The sequence below is a fragment of the Leucoraja erinacea genome, chromosome 13 (genome assembly GCF_028641065.1).
Source record: "Leucoraja erinacea ecotype New England chromosome 13, Leri_hhj_1, whole genome shotgun sequence".
In the NCBI taxonomy this organism is placed as follows: Eukaryota; Metazoa; Chordata; class Chondrichthyes; order Rajiformes; family Rajidae; genus Leucoraja; species Leucoraja erinaceus.
The window spans coordinates 32,206,234-32,222,703 of NC_073389.1; the positions used below are offsets into that span (position 1 = coordinate 32,206,234).

Below are 16,470 nucleotides of genomic sequence, written 5' to 3' on the forward strand. Positions count from 1 at the left end.
AGCAGTAACAGGATCGGTCCGAGTCAGCATGAATATACGAAGGGGAAATCATGCTTGACTAATCTTCTGGAATTTTTTGAGGATGTAACTAGAAAGATGGACAAAGGAGAGCCAGTGGATGTAGTGTACCTGGACTTTCAGAAAGCATTTTATAAGGTCCCACATAGGAGATTAGTGAGCAAAATTAGGACACATGGTATTGGGGGTAGTGTGCTGACATGGGTAGAAAATTGGTTGGCAGACAGGAAACAAAGAGTAGGGATTAACGGGTCCCTTTAAGAATGGCAGGCAGTGACTAGTGGGGTACTGCAAGGCTCGGTGCTGGGACCGCAGCTATTTACAATGTACATCAATGATTTAGATGAAGGGATTCAAAGTAACATTAGCACATTTGCAGATGACGCAAAGCTGGGTGGCAGTGTGAACTGTGAGGATGATGCTATGCGAATGCAGAGTGACTTGGACCGGTTGGGTGAGTGTGCAGATGCATGGCTGATGCAGTTTAATGTGGATAAATGTGAGGTTATCCACTTTGGTAGCAAAGCAGGAAGGCAGATTATTATCTAAATGGTGTCAAGTTGGGCAAAGGAGAAGTACAACGGGATCTGGGGGTCCTTGTTCATCAGTCAATGAAAGTAAGCATGCAGGTACAGCAGGCAGTGAAGAAAGCGAATGGCATGTTGGACTTTATAACAAGAGAAGTTGAGTATAGGAGCAAAGAGGTCCTTCTGCAGTTGTATAGGGCCCGAGTGAGACCGCACCTGAAGTATTGTGTGCAGTTTTGGTGCCCTAATTTGAGGAAGGACATTCTTGCTATTGAGGGAGTGCAGCGTAGGTTTACAAGGTTAATTCACAGGATGGCGAGACTGTCACATGCTGAGAGAATGGAGCGGCTGGGCTTGTATACTCTGGAGTTTAGAAGGATGAGAGGATATCTTATTGAAACATATAAGATTATTAAGGTACACAAAAAAGCTGGAGAAACTCAGCGGGTGCAGCAGCATCTATGGAGCGAAGGAAATGGGCAACGTTTCGGGCCGAAACCCTTCTTCAGACCTTGAATTACCTTGAATAAGATTATTAAGGGTTTGGATACGCTAGAGGCAGGAAACATGTTCCCGATGATGGGGGGGTCCAGAACCAGGGGCCACAGTTTAAGAATAAAGGATACGCCATTTAGAATGGCAACAAGGAAACACCATGAAGCAGGCAAGCAATAATACCCCAAAACCTCCATGCCCCTAGCTGCAGGCATCCCACCAAGTAACACACCACAGGACACAAACTCAACTGAACCACATCCACAAATCCTGTGGCTACATGAGGAAGTCTGGTGAAACGCGTTCTCACCATCTGCAAGACACAGCCTAGGAGTGTGATGGAAAACTCTACCATTGGCTAGGTTACCATTGTGCTAAGATTCACTTCAATAGTATCCCATTAACTACTTTCAGTTTTAATTTCCTCTACTACCATTGTAAGCTGACAGCAATGTGAATCATTTACAAATGCACGACAGATATAGGGAATTTTGACAGCGCATGACAAACTGACAACTTGTGTCGCTGATTTGGACACGGGCAACTGGCACATAGGACAATCAGGTTCCCTTCCAAGTCACACACCACCTGACAGGGAAATGCACTGCTGTTCATCACTGTATTGGATCCCAACACCCGATAGCGGCGGCACAGTGGCGTAGCGTTAGAGCTGTTGCCTTAGAGCGCCAGAGACCCGGATTCGATCCTGACTACAGGGGTTGCCTGTTCGGAGTTTGTACATTCTCCCCGTGACCTGCGTGGGTTTTCTCAGAGATCTTGGATTTCCTCCCACTCTCCAAAGATGTACAAGTTTGTAGGTTAATTGACTTGGTATAAATGTATAAATGTAAATTGTCCCTCGTGTGTGTAGGATAGTGTTGATGTGTGGGGATCGCTGGTTGGTGCGGATGTAACACCAGTCCCGATATTTCCTCTCCCACTTTGACCCTTCGGCTCGAAGGGCCGAATGGCCTCCTCCTGCACCTATTTTCCATGTTTCTATGTTTCCATCCAGGGACCACAACAGTCCTTCCAGGTGAGAAAGGAGATCATGTGCATCTCTCCTCACCTCATCTACAGAATCCGCTGTTCTCGATGTGGCCTCCTATACGTTGGTGAGACCAAGCGTAGATTTGGAGACCACTTCACCGAACACCTGCACTCCAGGGCCTCCTGGATCACCCAGTTGCTAACCATTTCAACTCCTCTTCCAACTCCACTTCTACTTCACTCCTCCATTTTAAGCTTTTTGTATGCCTCAAATCTCATTATTGCAGTGTTTGGGAGATGACTGTGAGACATGCCTCAAGATTTCCCTTACTGCTTCTTTTGGCATCCAGTATCTCCATTTATGATGCAACACTAACTCAAATTGAATTTTTAGATTCATCAGCATTAAGCATTGTATTTCTATGGAACAACTGCAATCTTTTGTGTGGACTTAAGGAACTTGAACAGATATATTCTATTCTTTTATGTCTACTTTGAGCTGAGATATCAGTACAGTATGAATTGCATGAGGATCAGTATTACATTTAAATTAATTTTACCTCTACCTGATCCTATAAAATCTCTCAACAAATTGTTTTTCATTGTTAGATAAATTCAGCTTTGAAATAATGGATACAATTTAAAGAATTTAAACTATGCTTTAAATTCAGTGAGAGATGAATGACAAGGGTGTCTCAGATTAAAGGCACGTAAGCCACCCACCCGCATTAGTACATTAAATACGCCCAGCTTGGAATTTGTAATACTTAGAAAAATAAGGAAAGCACATCAATAAATAATACAAGCTGAAATGAAAAACTTAGATTTCAGTTGAATTCAAGTAGATAAGTGAACAAGGAGGGTACAATGACAACACAGGAGCTATGACATTTAACTCGTAATCCAGAGCCAGTGATCAATTCCATTGTCGAACATACACTCAGTTACGCAAGAATTTTAAAGTGAGTCATCCATAATGATAACTACAATACCCAAATATTGTTCACAAATGACTTCCAGGGGAGGGCAAGTACAGCAGACCAGGTGATCTGCCTTCTTCACCTTGTCTGGCCTACAGGTGATTCCAGACCTACCAACAAGCCCTCAGAAATAATTGAGCAAGCCACTTAGTTGGACCAAAATTCTATGCTGAAACAAAACAGCCACCAGCATTTGAATGCAACTTTTTCAAATGCAAAGATATTAGACACAAAGATAGATCTATATCAGTCATCCTATTGTGACATTAGCTCAACATGGTTTTGTTTTCTCTGGAAGTCGTGGCCATACCCAGTCTTACTTGTTGGGCTTGACTTCCTTCTCCGGATTCTGCAATTCCCAAACTCCTTTGTCTACGTTCTTACTAAATGTTCCCATTCACTCACTGACAGTTTATCCCATTGGATATCCCAGTTGCACCCTTTCAAAGGCATCAGACCAACCCACCCTTCCTGAAACTTTAAAAGGCTTCTTTTATCTCCTTTTCAATTTTGACAAAGTTTCCAACCTTAAACCTTAACTCTCTGTCACAAGAAAGCAAATGGCATGTTGGCCTTCATAGAAGAAAGCAAATGGCATATTGATCTTCATAGCAAGAGGATGTGAGTAAAGGAGCAAGGAGGTCTGACTGCAGTTGCACAGGGCCCTGGTGAGACCACACCTGGAGTATTGTGTGCAGTTTTGGTCTCCTAATTTGAGGAAGGATATTCTTACTATTTAGGGAGTGCAGTGAGGTTCACCAGGTTAATTCCCGGGATGGCGAGACTGACATATGATGACAGAATGGATCGACTGGGCTTATATTCACTGGAATTTAGAAGGATGAGAGGGAAACATATAAAATTCTTAAGGAATTAGACAGGCTAGATAGAGGAAAAATGTTCCCGATGTTGAGGGAGTCCAGAACCTTATTTAAGAATAAGGGGCAGGTAATTTAGGACTGAGATGAGGAAAAACTTTTTCACCCAGAGAATTGTGAATCTGTAGAATTCTCTGCCGCAGAAGGCAGTGGAGGCCAATTCACTGGATGTTTTCAAGAGTTAGGTATAGCTCTTTCGGCTAACAGAACCCAGGGATATGGGGAGAAAGCAGGATCAGGGTCCTGATTTAGGATGATCAGCCATGATCATATTGAATGGCGGTGCTGAGTCGAAGGGCCAAATGGCCTACTCCTGCACCTATTTTTCTGTTTCTATCTCTTCCCACTGATGCAGCTTGACCTGTTGAGAGCATTTCCAGCCTTTTCCTTTTTTTGCTTTTGATTTATAGCACCTGCAGTTTTGTTGATTTATTATTACCTTGCACTGATCAGACACCAGTGGAGGCACAGGGCTGCCTCTCATGTACCAGGCACAGAAAACCAACTCCTACCACAGCCCAAGGCTCTAAAATTCATGCTGGACAACTCAAACATATGCCATATTCTACAAATATATTTGCACAACAATCAATTTGAAAGTTTGCTTACTCCTGAAAGTGGACTGGGGTTGTTTATTTCATTCCTGGCAAAAGCTTGCAATTGTCTGCTATTCACAAACATAGTTTTGGAGCTGTGTGGAATATCAATGGCTGCATATATAAAGATCAGTTACTGGTGAAAGCATCAAATTATTACAGCACAAATTATTCAATCAAGTTTACATTGAGCTTCAACAGCGTTCGGTCAAGTCCCATTCTACCACCCGTTCCCCACCATACTGCAAATTGTGTTCTCTCAAAGGACCTGTCCAATTCCCTTTTGAAGGCAGAGATCAATTTTGTTTCAACCATCCTTGCAAGCATAGAGCTCCAGATCCAAGCAACTGAGTAATGAAAGGTAATCCTCACATATTTCTTGCTATCTTTGGCCCAAAATGTCAGATTGGGTCCCTTGTAATTTAGAAGTCACAGAAGTCAAGTCATGCAGCATGGAAAAAGCCCCATCACCTCAAAGTAAATGTTGTTATTGCACCTACAGAGTAACAATAGTTTCTAGTGGATCCATGTCTTCTTGCTATCTAAGATTGTCTTCTTCATTCTTTACCATTTCCAAACTTTGGTCATCCATAAATGTGTAAATTTTACTCTGCACACCCATGTCCAAGCCATTAGAATGGATGAAAACACCATCCCCAGAACTGAACCTTAACGAACACCACTGTCTGCTATTTTCCAATCTAAAAAAACATTTACCACTACCTGGATCTTAATTCATATTGTTGGTGACTTTTGTATTCCATGTTTCTCAATTTTACAGATCTATCCTTTGTGAGATCTCATTCGAATGACATTGCCTTACAATGAAACACGCTCTCGGTGACACTCCAAGGCACCAGCCTACATTTTCGTGCTCGGGATTAGCAGACATTTGAATAAAGATATTTGATGCTGGCTTTAACTTTTTACCAATGAGTCAAGCAGCCCAAAAGAAAGAAAGTGTCAAAATACGGCAGTCTGTTTAAATGACCCGTCTTGAAGTACAGATCCGATGGCATGTAAACCATGCTGACAGAATAACCTTATTCACAACTACTGTAAACAATTGAACACTCTCATTGAATACATTGGAATAATATTTCAAATTCAATTTTTGCTCACAATAATAATTCAATTTTATGTCTTTTGATGCAATATACAGCAGCTCACATTTCATGCAATGTGCCTAGGTTATTAAGAAAACTATATTAATTTGTCGCCAGCTGTAAATATTAGTTTATTGCAAAAGCCTCTAAACATTATTTATAAACAAGGATTTTTTTTCTTGAATTAGAGTCTGGAATACTACGGACCATGGGCCATTTTAACCTCCTTTGGAAAACCTTTTTACCTGGCTATGACAATGTTCAGAGTGCTCAATAATTTGCCACCAGTTTCAAAAGCCTTAAACCTCTCTACAAACCGCAGAAGTGCCCTATGAAATTTAAAGTAATTTATTATATTTATTGGATAACCCTTCTCTATTTACTTGGTTACCTCCTCAAAGAATTCCAGCAGATTTGTGAGGCATATCCGATTAGGTCTGAAACCCATGCAGCTTCAGTGCTGTTCTGGATGAAGAATAAAGGCAATGTACTGGCAATCTTAATCACGGATGATTACTGTTCAATATTTTTCTTTCCACTGGATTCTTATAAATACACTTTTTTTTCTTATTGACATCACTGAATGCACTCACCAGAAACACTGCCCTGAAGCTTTGCAGTTTAATGGAGGCCTTGAACTTGTTCATTTTGTTGTTATATTTAGAGGTTTATTATCCCTCAGTCTGCGGGTTGTATAAATCGTGATTTTCAGTTACACACAGTGTAATCTGGTCATCATTAACAACGCAGCTACTCCCTCCACCCAGATGAGGGAATAATTGTACTACCCCCGTCTGAAAAGAAAATGTTAAACTATTAATAGATTTAGTTTTGTTCAAGACAATTCTGCTTATTACATTGCACAACTTAAAGCAATTAAAGAATACAAGTAAAAGACAAGTGTTCTATGTTCAAACCAAAACCACAGGCTCTCGACAAAGACAACTTCTGGCTAAGCAGTACATGCTAAGACCTTAGGAAGACAAAAATGCTGTAGAAACTCAGCGGGTGCAGCAGCATCTATGGAGCGAAGGCCCGAAATAGGCAACGTTTCGGCCGCACTGCTGCACCCGCTGAGTTTCTCCAGCATTTTTGTCTACCTTCGATTTTCCAGCATCTGCAGTTCCTGCTTAAACAATGCTAAGACCTTGCTTTCATCTCCAACCCTGCTTAACTGGAAGTGATTAGGTACACTTTAAAACAGGTGTGTTGTGATTATTCGCTGTCTCGGTTGGGCTGCCACAAACAAGTAGAATGGTCAGAGTTATGTGCATTTTGATTCCAAACAGCACTTCAAACTATCCTCTGTTTCAAGTACTCACATAATAAAAAATGGTATCTGCTAATTCTGCAAAAAGGAAATGTGAAAATTATAAACCTGCCAGAGCAACAGAATACAAGATTATATACCGGTTATTAAACAAAGGCAAGACGTTCATCCAGCTTGCAGTTGGTAGGAAAGTGCTTATTAATTACTGCATGTTATAATCATGCCCACTGGATAATAGCAGCTATAAACATTCCCTTATAATTTAAGAAGCTGATGTCCAAAGTTGCCGAGTATGTAAAATAATGACTGGCTCAGGCAGACCACAATGCATTCATTGCCTTGGAAAGTTTGAGAAGTCTTCAAAACAGCTCTCAAACTGCGGGGCACGTGAGGGGGCCGTACACTCATAATGATGACATGGCATGAAACGAGGAACACTGAAATCCAAAGCTTTACTGGATGGGTCTATTCACAGAGTTAACATTTTTAAAGGAGTTTCCTTTAATGCCTTTTTGAGTGGAGGAGAGACTTCCAATCATTCTATGCAACCCACAAGCGATCCGCACACAAAATTACAAGCAGTGAGGCCGAATTATAGCCAGAACACTGCACAGGCAGCAGTTGCCATGGGGAACAATCTTTCACTCCATGGTTAACCAGAGCAATTAGCTTTTGTTCTTGTTGACCACGGACCTTCTCCATTCACAAGCTCAAGACTGAAAATGTAGAAATAGCACTGCAACTGGGACACAATTCCAAAGCATAACACACAAACTTGAGAAGCATAAGCTTTGCTACGTGGAAAACAAAAGAACACTTTTAAATTTACAGAAATCATAGGCATGAACTAACTAATGCTTGAATTTCAAACATTCAATATTTGATCATTTATAGAGGGATATTATTAAAATCTACAATAAAATACTCAAAAGGAATTCTCACTCTAAAAATATGCTCCCACTTTGAATAAAATTGTTACGTGTAGCGAGTTTGTAACTGAAAAATCAAATCAACCAGTTTCTTTAACTTTAGAAGATTTCCAGTATGAACATTCCTAGGCAAGTGGAATATAACTGAAGATGTGGTGAATAATTACCCACAACCCAAGGTTAAATCAGTAATGAAGCATCAAGACTGGCAGATCAGAAAGACTGGGAAATCCCATCATCTCTGACCTATAGATTTAATGTACTCTAATTCTCGATGTGCAGCACTGAAAAGGCAACATATGAATCATAAATTGTTTTATAATTCAATGTCAATCCAAAAGATTTCAACAGCAAAACAACCATAAAAACAAAAATAAACAATGTGTCCACACATTATTGCTGCCTTCCAATAAGGGAGAGAGGGAGAAGGAGGAGGGGGGAGAGACAGTTTGGGACATCATTAAGAAGAAAGAGAGCACTGGTGAGCTTACTAATCACAGAGGGACTGGCAGGCCAAGGAAGACCTCCACAGCTGATGACAGAGAATTCTCTCTATAATAAAGAAAAATCCCCAAGCACCTGTCCGACAGATCAGAAACACTCTTCAGGAGTCAGGTGTGGATTTGTCAATGACCACTGTCCGCAGAAGACTTCATGAACAGAAATACAGAGGCTACACTGCAAGATGCAAAACACTGGTTAGCTGCAAAAATAGGATGGCCGGGTTACAGTTTGCCAAGAAGTACATAAAGAGCAACTACAGTTCTGGACAGATGAGACGAAGATGTTCCAAACAGTTGATTTTGGTAAGCCCAAGGTTTGGCTAATGACTCTAACAGTTTTATTCTTGTTTCTCAGTCTCATAATGGCTTCTTTGACTTTCATTGGCACAACTTTGGTCCTTATGTTGATAAACAGTAATAAAAGTTTCCAAAGATGATGGAAAGACTGGAGGAAAGACTAGGTGCTGAGAGCTCTCTTATACCCGCATTAAGGAGGCAATTAAACACACCTGAGCAATTGCAAACACGTGTGAAGCCATGTGTCCCAAACATTACGGTGCCCTGAAATGGGGGGACTATGTATAAAGACAGCTGTAATTTCTACATGGTGAAACCAAAATGTATAAAAATGGCCTTTATTAAAATCTGACAATGTGCACTTTAACCACATGTGATTTTTTTCTATTAGAAATCTCAAATTGTGGAGTACAGAGACAAATAAATAAATGATGGGTCTTCGTCTCAAATATTATGGAGGGCACTGTAGCTTGAAGGTGAGAGATGGAAACGTTAAAGGAGATGTGCGGGGGCCTGTTCCTGTGCTGCTCTGTACTATGTATCTACCGTATATTGGGGAGAAACTTCCTCCAATAGGAAGGATGCCATTAAGCTGGAAAGAGTGCAAAGAGGTTTTACAAAGATGTTGCCAGGCCATGGGGGCCTGAGCTGCAGGGAAAAGCTGGGCAGGCTGGGACTTTATTCCTTAGAGAGCAGGATGCCGAGGGGTGATCTTGGAGCTACAGAAAATCATGAATGAAATTTAAAGGGTGAATGCACAGTGACTTTTACCAAATGGAAGGAAAATCAAGAATCAGAGGACATAAGTTTAAGGTGAGAAGGGAAAGTTTTAATAGGAACCTGAGGGGCATCATTTTCACAGAGAAAGTGGTGGGTGTATGGAATGAGATACCAGAGGAGGTAATTGAGGCAGGTACTATAACAATGTTTAAAATACATTTGTACAGGTACATAGATGGGAAAGGTTTAAAGGGATATGGACCAAACGCTGGCAGGTGAGACGTGTGTAGATGGGGCACCTTGGCTATCCGATTTCCTCCCACGTCCAAAATACGTGCGGATTTGTCAGTTAATTGGCCTCTGTAAATTGCCACAAATGCGTAGGGAGTGGATGAGAAAGTGGGATAACATGGTCAACATGGACTGTTTCCAGGTTGTACGTTTAAATCAATTAAATCAATCATTAGGGTTCATAGCAGTTGCACAAAGTTTAATCCTATTCACAATTCTTCAGAAACTGAAAACTGCAGCTGCACACAGCAAGATCTGAACAGCATTTAGACGTGGACTGATATGTGGCAAGAAATATTTGCTTCACGCTCATGCCAAGCTTTAGTTCAACTACCAGCACTGATATTCTATGATTTTCGCCAAGGCCCCAGCATCAACACAACTGTGTGAAAGGAAATTGCGTCTGGATTGGTCTTAACAGCAACTTCCGTATTCATCGTAACTGTCATTATCTTACTAGAGAACAAGTGGCAAATAACAAGATTCAGCAGAACTGCAAAACTTGAATCTTACCTGGTTTTTTAATTGATATTTCTGGGTTTCTTCTGCTAAATGCTGTCTACTGTTTTGCATACGTGTTACAACTTCACCAGGGTGGAAACTCTCTTTGGTATGCTTGATGCTGGTCCCAACATGCTCCTCTTCATTGAACTAGGTTGATTCCCCAGATTGTTTGACTTTTTAGAATATTGTGTTCAGTTCTGGGCACAATGTTATAGAAAATATATTGTCAAGCTTGAAAGGGTTCCGAGAAGATTTACGAGGATGTTCCCAGGACTAGAGGGTGTGAGCTTTAAGGAGAGGTTGAGTAGGTTGGGTCTCTATTCCTTGGAGCGCAGGAGGATGAGGAGGTGATCTTATGGAGGTGTATAAAATCATGAGAGGAATAGATCGGGTAGATGCACAGATTCTCTTGCTCCAGGGTAAGCCATTTAGAACGGAGATGAGGAAACACTTTTTCACACAGAGTTGTGAGTCTGTAGAATTCTCTGCCTCAGAGGGCGGTGGAGGCCGGTTCTCTGCATACTTTCAAGAGAGAGCTAGATAGGGCTCTTAAAGATAGTGGAGTCAGGGGATATGGGGAGAAGGCAGGAACGGGGTACTGATTGAGGGTGATCAGCAATGATCATGGTGCTGGCTCGAAGGGCCGAATGGCCTACTCCTGCTCCTATTGTCGATTGCAACTGAAGGAAATCTCAGAGGTAAAGCAAACCAGCATTGAAGTGCTGTAAGAATGGAGGACTTTACAGACTTACGAAGCAAAGAAACTTGAGATGGATCAGATAAGAATTTTATATTAGCATCCACCAGAATACTACCAATTTTTAAAAAAGGATATGCACTCTAAGCTGAAATGCAGCTGCACTAGAAATGTGCCAGTTGCCTGGAGAAAGGTTCACCCATGGTCATCTCAGGCAATGCACAAATCAGGTAGACATGGGTACACAAATTGCACACACAGTTCTGTATTTTATGGAAATATCAAAAAACAACCAGCTAGAAAATAATCTACAGACAGCTTCCCAACAGTTCACACTAGCTTTTAACTAGTTACTGAAAACAAGCCAGGTCCATCCCCTCCCTGGAAATCAGATGCCAAAATACATTAAATGCATGTTGTTTTTCATAACTATGTTGGCATATGTCAGAACCATGTTTTTATGTTATATTTAAATTGGCTCTGTGAGCCTATAGTCTGAAAGGTACTCAGTGTAGACTGGTACAAAACAAGCCTCTTCTCTGGACAATAATAATTTTCATTTAGAAACTCACCACGTCAAACTCCAAACCTACTGAATCACCAACTCTGTCTAGGCAGGAGGAATTTGCCTTTGTTCCATATGATACTCGGCACCAAATTGCTTTGGGGCAACTTCCTGAACAGTTCTCAACAATGATTGCACCCGGGAGGCCACATGTGGCTGACGCTCCCAGGAGGCCATGGCCCTTGCTTAGCCAAACGGAAGACCCGGCGGATGGCAGCTTTAGGGAGAGCACATGGATATATTTTGTTTTTTTTGGGAGGTGGGGGGGGGGAGAAGATTATAGGCTCTATTTGTGAGTGCGCTCATTTACTTTGCTAATTTCCAGCAGCATTGGTAGAGATATAGTTCCTAAAATGTGGGCTTACCAAGATTTAATAATAGTCCAGGACGTATACTGCATGATGGAGTGTCCGGTTGAAATACAGACAAATTGCAGACACCCGCTGCTGTATTGAAAAACAGATGAAGCAGAATGACGGGATAAATTGCAAACGAGACTCCCAGAAGTAGAATCTCTGAGTCTCATAAACATTCAAACCCATCAGACTTGTTGCCAATATAGTCTGTGAATGGCCATACCTTTCCAGGCATTTATGTTCATATAGGAAGATAGCCATAATCAAATCCAAGATAGCCATAATCAAATTTCACAAACTTAATCTACCTACTTGTTATCTATATAGTATACATTGCACAGGTCATTGCACTGCCAGCATTTCTCAGCTGAGGTGAATGCTTGAAGTTTACAGTTTACTTCAATACCAATGTTTTTAAGACAATCAGAGATTATGCAATAAAACAAATGCATTCAATGTTACAGAGTCTTTAAACAAAATGGCAGCAACAATTTACTTTGGTTGTATTTGTTTAACTGACATCTCTGTTCTAATGACACATCAATTTTGTTTTTGCTGATATTTTCCCTAGGGGCCTGTTGGTATATGCTGACAATTCCAGACATTTAAAGAAAATCTCCAAGAAGCATTCAGAGAAAATGATACATCTAAATCTACATTTGGAAGATGAACTAAATTCATAAGGCTCGTGTGCAAAGGCTGATGGTTTTGTCAAAATCAGCAGAGAGAGTATAACTGGAGTAGAAAATGTAACATAAAATGATTGGTAAGGTTATGGAAAGAGTTGAGGGAGGCGTAAAAACATCCATCTACAATGGCAAAACATATAGTGCTGGAGGAACTCAATGGGTCAGGCAGCATCTATGGAGGAATGGACAGGCAAGGCTGAAAGATGGAACCCTTCTTCTGAATCAGAGTAAAATGAATTCATACCACAAATGCAACCTCAATATTAGCTATCTTCAAACAAGGTATAAATTAAGCATACAGACCTTGAAAGTGACTTTTTTTTTAAATAAAGTAAGCCTGGGCTTTTCAAGGACAAACAGAAATCTGGATTCAGTGGTGTGAAAGTAATTTTCAAGATAATTAACTTTGCTGCTAATGCACAGAGTTGAAACATATCAGATTCTGGCAGTCTAAAGTGGTGCTCTTATGGATAAGCTTAAAGAAATGTATTTAAGCTTAAATAAATGTAGAAATAAGGATTGTTAAGTGCAAACTACACTAATACAGTAAATTCTCGTTCAAACGGACCATGGGGAGAGGAGAGGGTGGGAATGGTGTCTGTTATTGTCGATTGTCTGCTATAACCGAGTAAGGTATTGTCATTGTGTAAGTAGTAGAAAGAAATGACTGCAATTGCTGGTTAGTTCACAAAAAGACAAAAAGTGCTGGAGTAACTCAGCAGGTCAGGTAGCATCTGTGGAGAACATGAATAGGCGATGTTTTGGGTCGGGACCTTCTTCAAACTCTTAGTCTGGAAATGGGCCTGGAATCCAGGTGTCGATAGCTCTGACTTGCTGCTGGCTGGGGGAGAGGCGAGGATCAGCGGAGCCATTGCTTGAGGCCGGCATTGCGAGAGGCGGGAGAGGTGGCATGAGCTGAGGGTGGCCAACCAATCTACAAAAACTAAAATCCATTTCAGAGGTCTGTTAAAACAAGGGTTTGCTGTATATTTTTAATTTAATCTCCAATATTAATACAGCCCAAGATTTGTTTTAAACACTGAACATTTCAGTTTATAACCCTGAGATGGCAATTTATGTCCACCAATATTTTTCAACACAGCTTTCAAATTATTAATTCCATAACTTTAACGTTATTAAAATCAAGTACATTTGAATCCTTAAAATCAATGGATTTGACTGCAATTAATGCAAAATCATATCAACATCATTCTGCTTGGATCATACATCAACAGTAACTTTGGACTGCTTGCTTTTAAAGTGAAAATACATACATAAATCTTGGCTATTCATATTGATGTGGCACTCAACAACAACTGCACAAAAAATGCCATTTGGTCAAAAACAGAACATTGCTGCTTTCAGTACCAATCTACAAGGTAGCATGAATACTGTGAACTAACAGGAACATTTAATGTCTCTAACTTGGTACCTTGTAAAGTACTTTCTAAAAGTTTAAAATCAGTAAGAAATGCCAACGTTTTAAATCACTTGCACCCTTCACTGTGGTCTCATAGTAATGATAATCACATGACTTTTCTCCAAGTGATAGCTCTGTTCCACTAAACACCGGATCTGTGATAAACGTCTCTTGAATTGATGCCTGCCTCTGCTTGCTGTAAATGTTACTGATTTCAAGGCACTGAGGATAGCACCAAAAATATATTCAGCATTCAAACATTGTCACTTCCAAGTTCACTGTTTCATCACCAAATTCCCTAAAGTTCTACTTATGTGACAAAATGGAGCTCAAGTTCAAATTTTAAATATGAAAATACTGCATTAGCTAGGATGAAGGCAGACAGTCACACGAGTAGACAATGCAGATGCTATCTGAGCAAGCAGACGGAAGGCTAGAAGCAACATGCTCATCCTATATAAATACGGTAACTTACTGTAACCCATGGGGAAAACCACGGGGAATGCTGAGATTTAAAAAACTGATACCAATATTAACGATTCATGATAGTTAAGTCTTGTATAGAATGATGAGCCAGTCATGCCATTAGAGCAGTCATCAGTGCAATAACCGAGGATTGGAACCAAGAGCCCATGTTTTTAGACTACAGGTGCACAACCTTCGATCCGAAGTTCCAAATAACGAAAAGCTCCGAATAGCGGACATTTTTTCGGTCCTTGAAGAAAGGTCCTTGAAGACGTTCACCGAGGGCGGCCCGCAGAGGTGACAGCAGAACCTCCGGTCGGTCCTCGAAGAAAGGGGAACTAAATCCTCATTCATAAAATAGAAGGTGAGGGTATATTGCGCGGGAGGGTTAATAATTGACAATCTGCTGCTGCCTGCCCGCTGAGTTAAAAAGTTCCCACGGTAGGCTCACGATACACAGTGTATCATGAGTCTTGCGTGGGAACTTTTTAACTCAGTGGGCAGGCAGCAGCAGATTGTCGCTCCCTTCAGTTTCACCCCACCTACATCCCTCTGCTTCCCGGCCATGTGTGTGACCCCTTCCCTCCCCTCTCCAGCTCCCCGCCCATTGCACCGGCGCGGGGGCTTTGCACTGACTTCACGTCGGAGTTGCCAGCAGGTCAGTGCCAGTCACCGGAGACGTCAGGACCAACGGGACACCGGCCCCCAGGCCCACTGCAAGCACGGAGATCCCAGAGACCCACAGCCAGCAGCAGCCCAGCCCCGTTCCAACTCCAGAGGAACACACTCCCCGTAGGGACAGAAGCTGCTGGTGTGCAAGGTACGTTTTGGTCTTGGGGTTGCGGATGAGGGGGCGCAGCTCGGGCTGTGGCGTCTCCGGCCACCCCCCTGTACAGGAGCTGAGACTGGGAACTGTGGGGTTGTTTGCAGTTGCAGAGGGAGGGGGCAAGGGCGGTACAGTTCCCAGTCTCAGCTCCATTCCAGGGGGGTGGCCGGAGACATCAGGACCAACGGGACACCGACTGCAAGCACGGAGATCCCAGAGACTCACAGCCAGCAGCAACTCTAGCCCAGCCCCGCTCCAACTCCAGAGGAACCCGGGTTGCGGATGAGGGAGCGCAGCTCGGGCTGTGGGCGAACTGCCACTTGTCGCTGTAGCGGCGAATCGGGGAGCGGGTTCCTGTTGGTCCTGACGTCTCCGGCCATCCCCCTGGACAGGAGCTGAGAGACGTCAGGACCACCAGAAGCCGCTCCCCGATGGGCCGCTACGGCGACGTGGCAGTTCGCCCACAGCCCGAGCTGCACCCCCTCATCAGGACACCGACCCCCAGGCCCACTGCAAGCACGGAGATCCCAGAGACTCACAGCCAGCAACAACTCTAGCCCAGCCCCGCTCCAACTCCAGAGGAACCCGGGTTGCGGATGAGGGGGCGCAGCTCGGGCTGTGGGCGAACTGCCACTTGTTGCCGTGGCAGCCCATCGGGGAGCGGATTCCTCTGGAGTTGGAGGGACAGGGAGACACAGCGGATTTTGAGAATGGTGGGCAATCACTTCCAAAGTTCTGCCCACACAGTCAGTACACCTCTCCTACACTTGTCTCCCGTACTAAAATCATCTCGCAGAGAATGATCCCAGCCTAACCCTCCCTATTCTCTCCTATTCTGCAAAAAAAAACTACATTGAAGACTCAAACTCGCGATCGAGTAACTGCCGGGATCGAGGCACAAACTCGCGACCTTGCGGATATGAGCCGAGCACTCTACCACTGAGCCAGCCGTTAAAATCTACGCTAAAAATCTTCCATTCCGAAAGCCGAAAAATTCTGAATTACGAAAAGTGTCTGGTCCCAAGGCTTTCGGATAAAGGTTGTGCACCTGTATCAGCAGATTCAAGGCAACGAGGTGCCACAGATAATATACTGTCCTAGTTCCAGCAAACCACGTTCAATCTTGATCTCCATTCCTGTGTGAAACATTTTCTCTGTGATCATGTGGATTTTCTAAGCATCCTCTGATTTCTTCCCACGTACAAGCGCATGCTGGTAAATTAATTACCCATTTTAAACCACTTCTCAGAATGGGCAAATGGCAAAATCAATCAAATGCGAGTTGATTGGCATACAAGAGAAAATACATAGCAAGGCTACAAGGGAATAAGATGAGAGAGAATAGAAC

The 16,470-nt window shown here is 42.4% G+C and overlaps 1 protein-coding gene across 3 annotated transcripts in view; it reads right to left on the minus strand.

Annotated features, from left to right (window-relative positions):
* Positions 1 to 16,470, minus strand: part of tsc22d1 (TSC22 domain family, member 1) — a 161,227-nt gene that overhangs the window by 65,401 nt on the left and 79,356 nt on the right. Inside the window, exon 2 of one of the 3 annotated variants that reach the window (XR_008724443.1) lies at positions 6,184 to 6,384. The exons of the other annotated variants lie outside the window; for them this stretch is intronic. The gene's annotated coding sequence lies outside the window, so the exon portion shown is untranslated. The remainder of the gene's footprint in view (positions 1 to 6,183; positions 6,385 to 16,470) is intronic. 3 annotated transcript variants of the gene reach the window in all.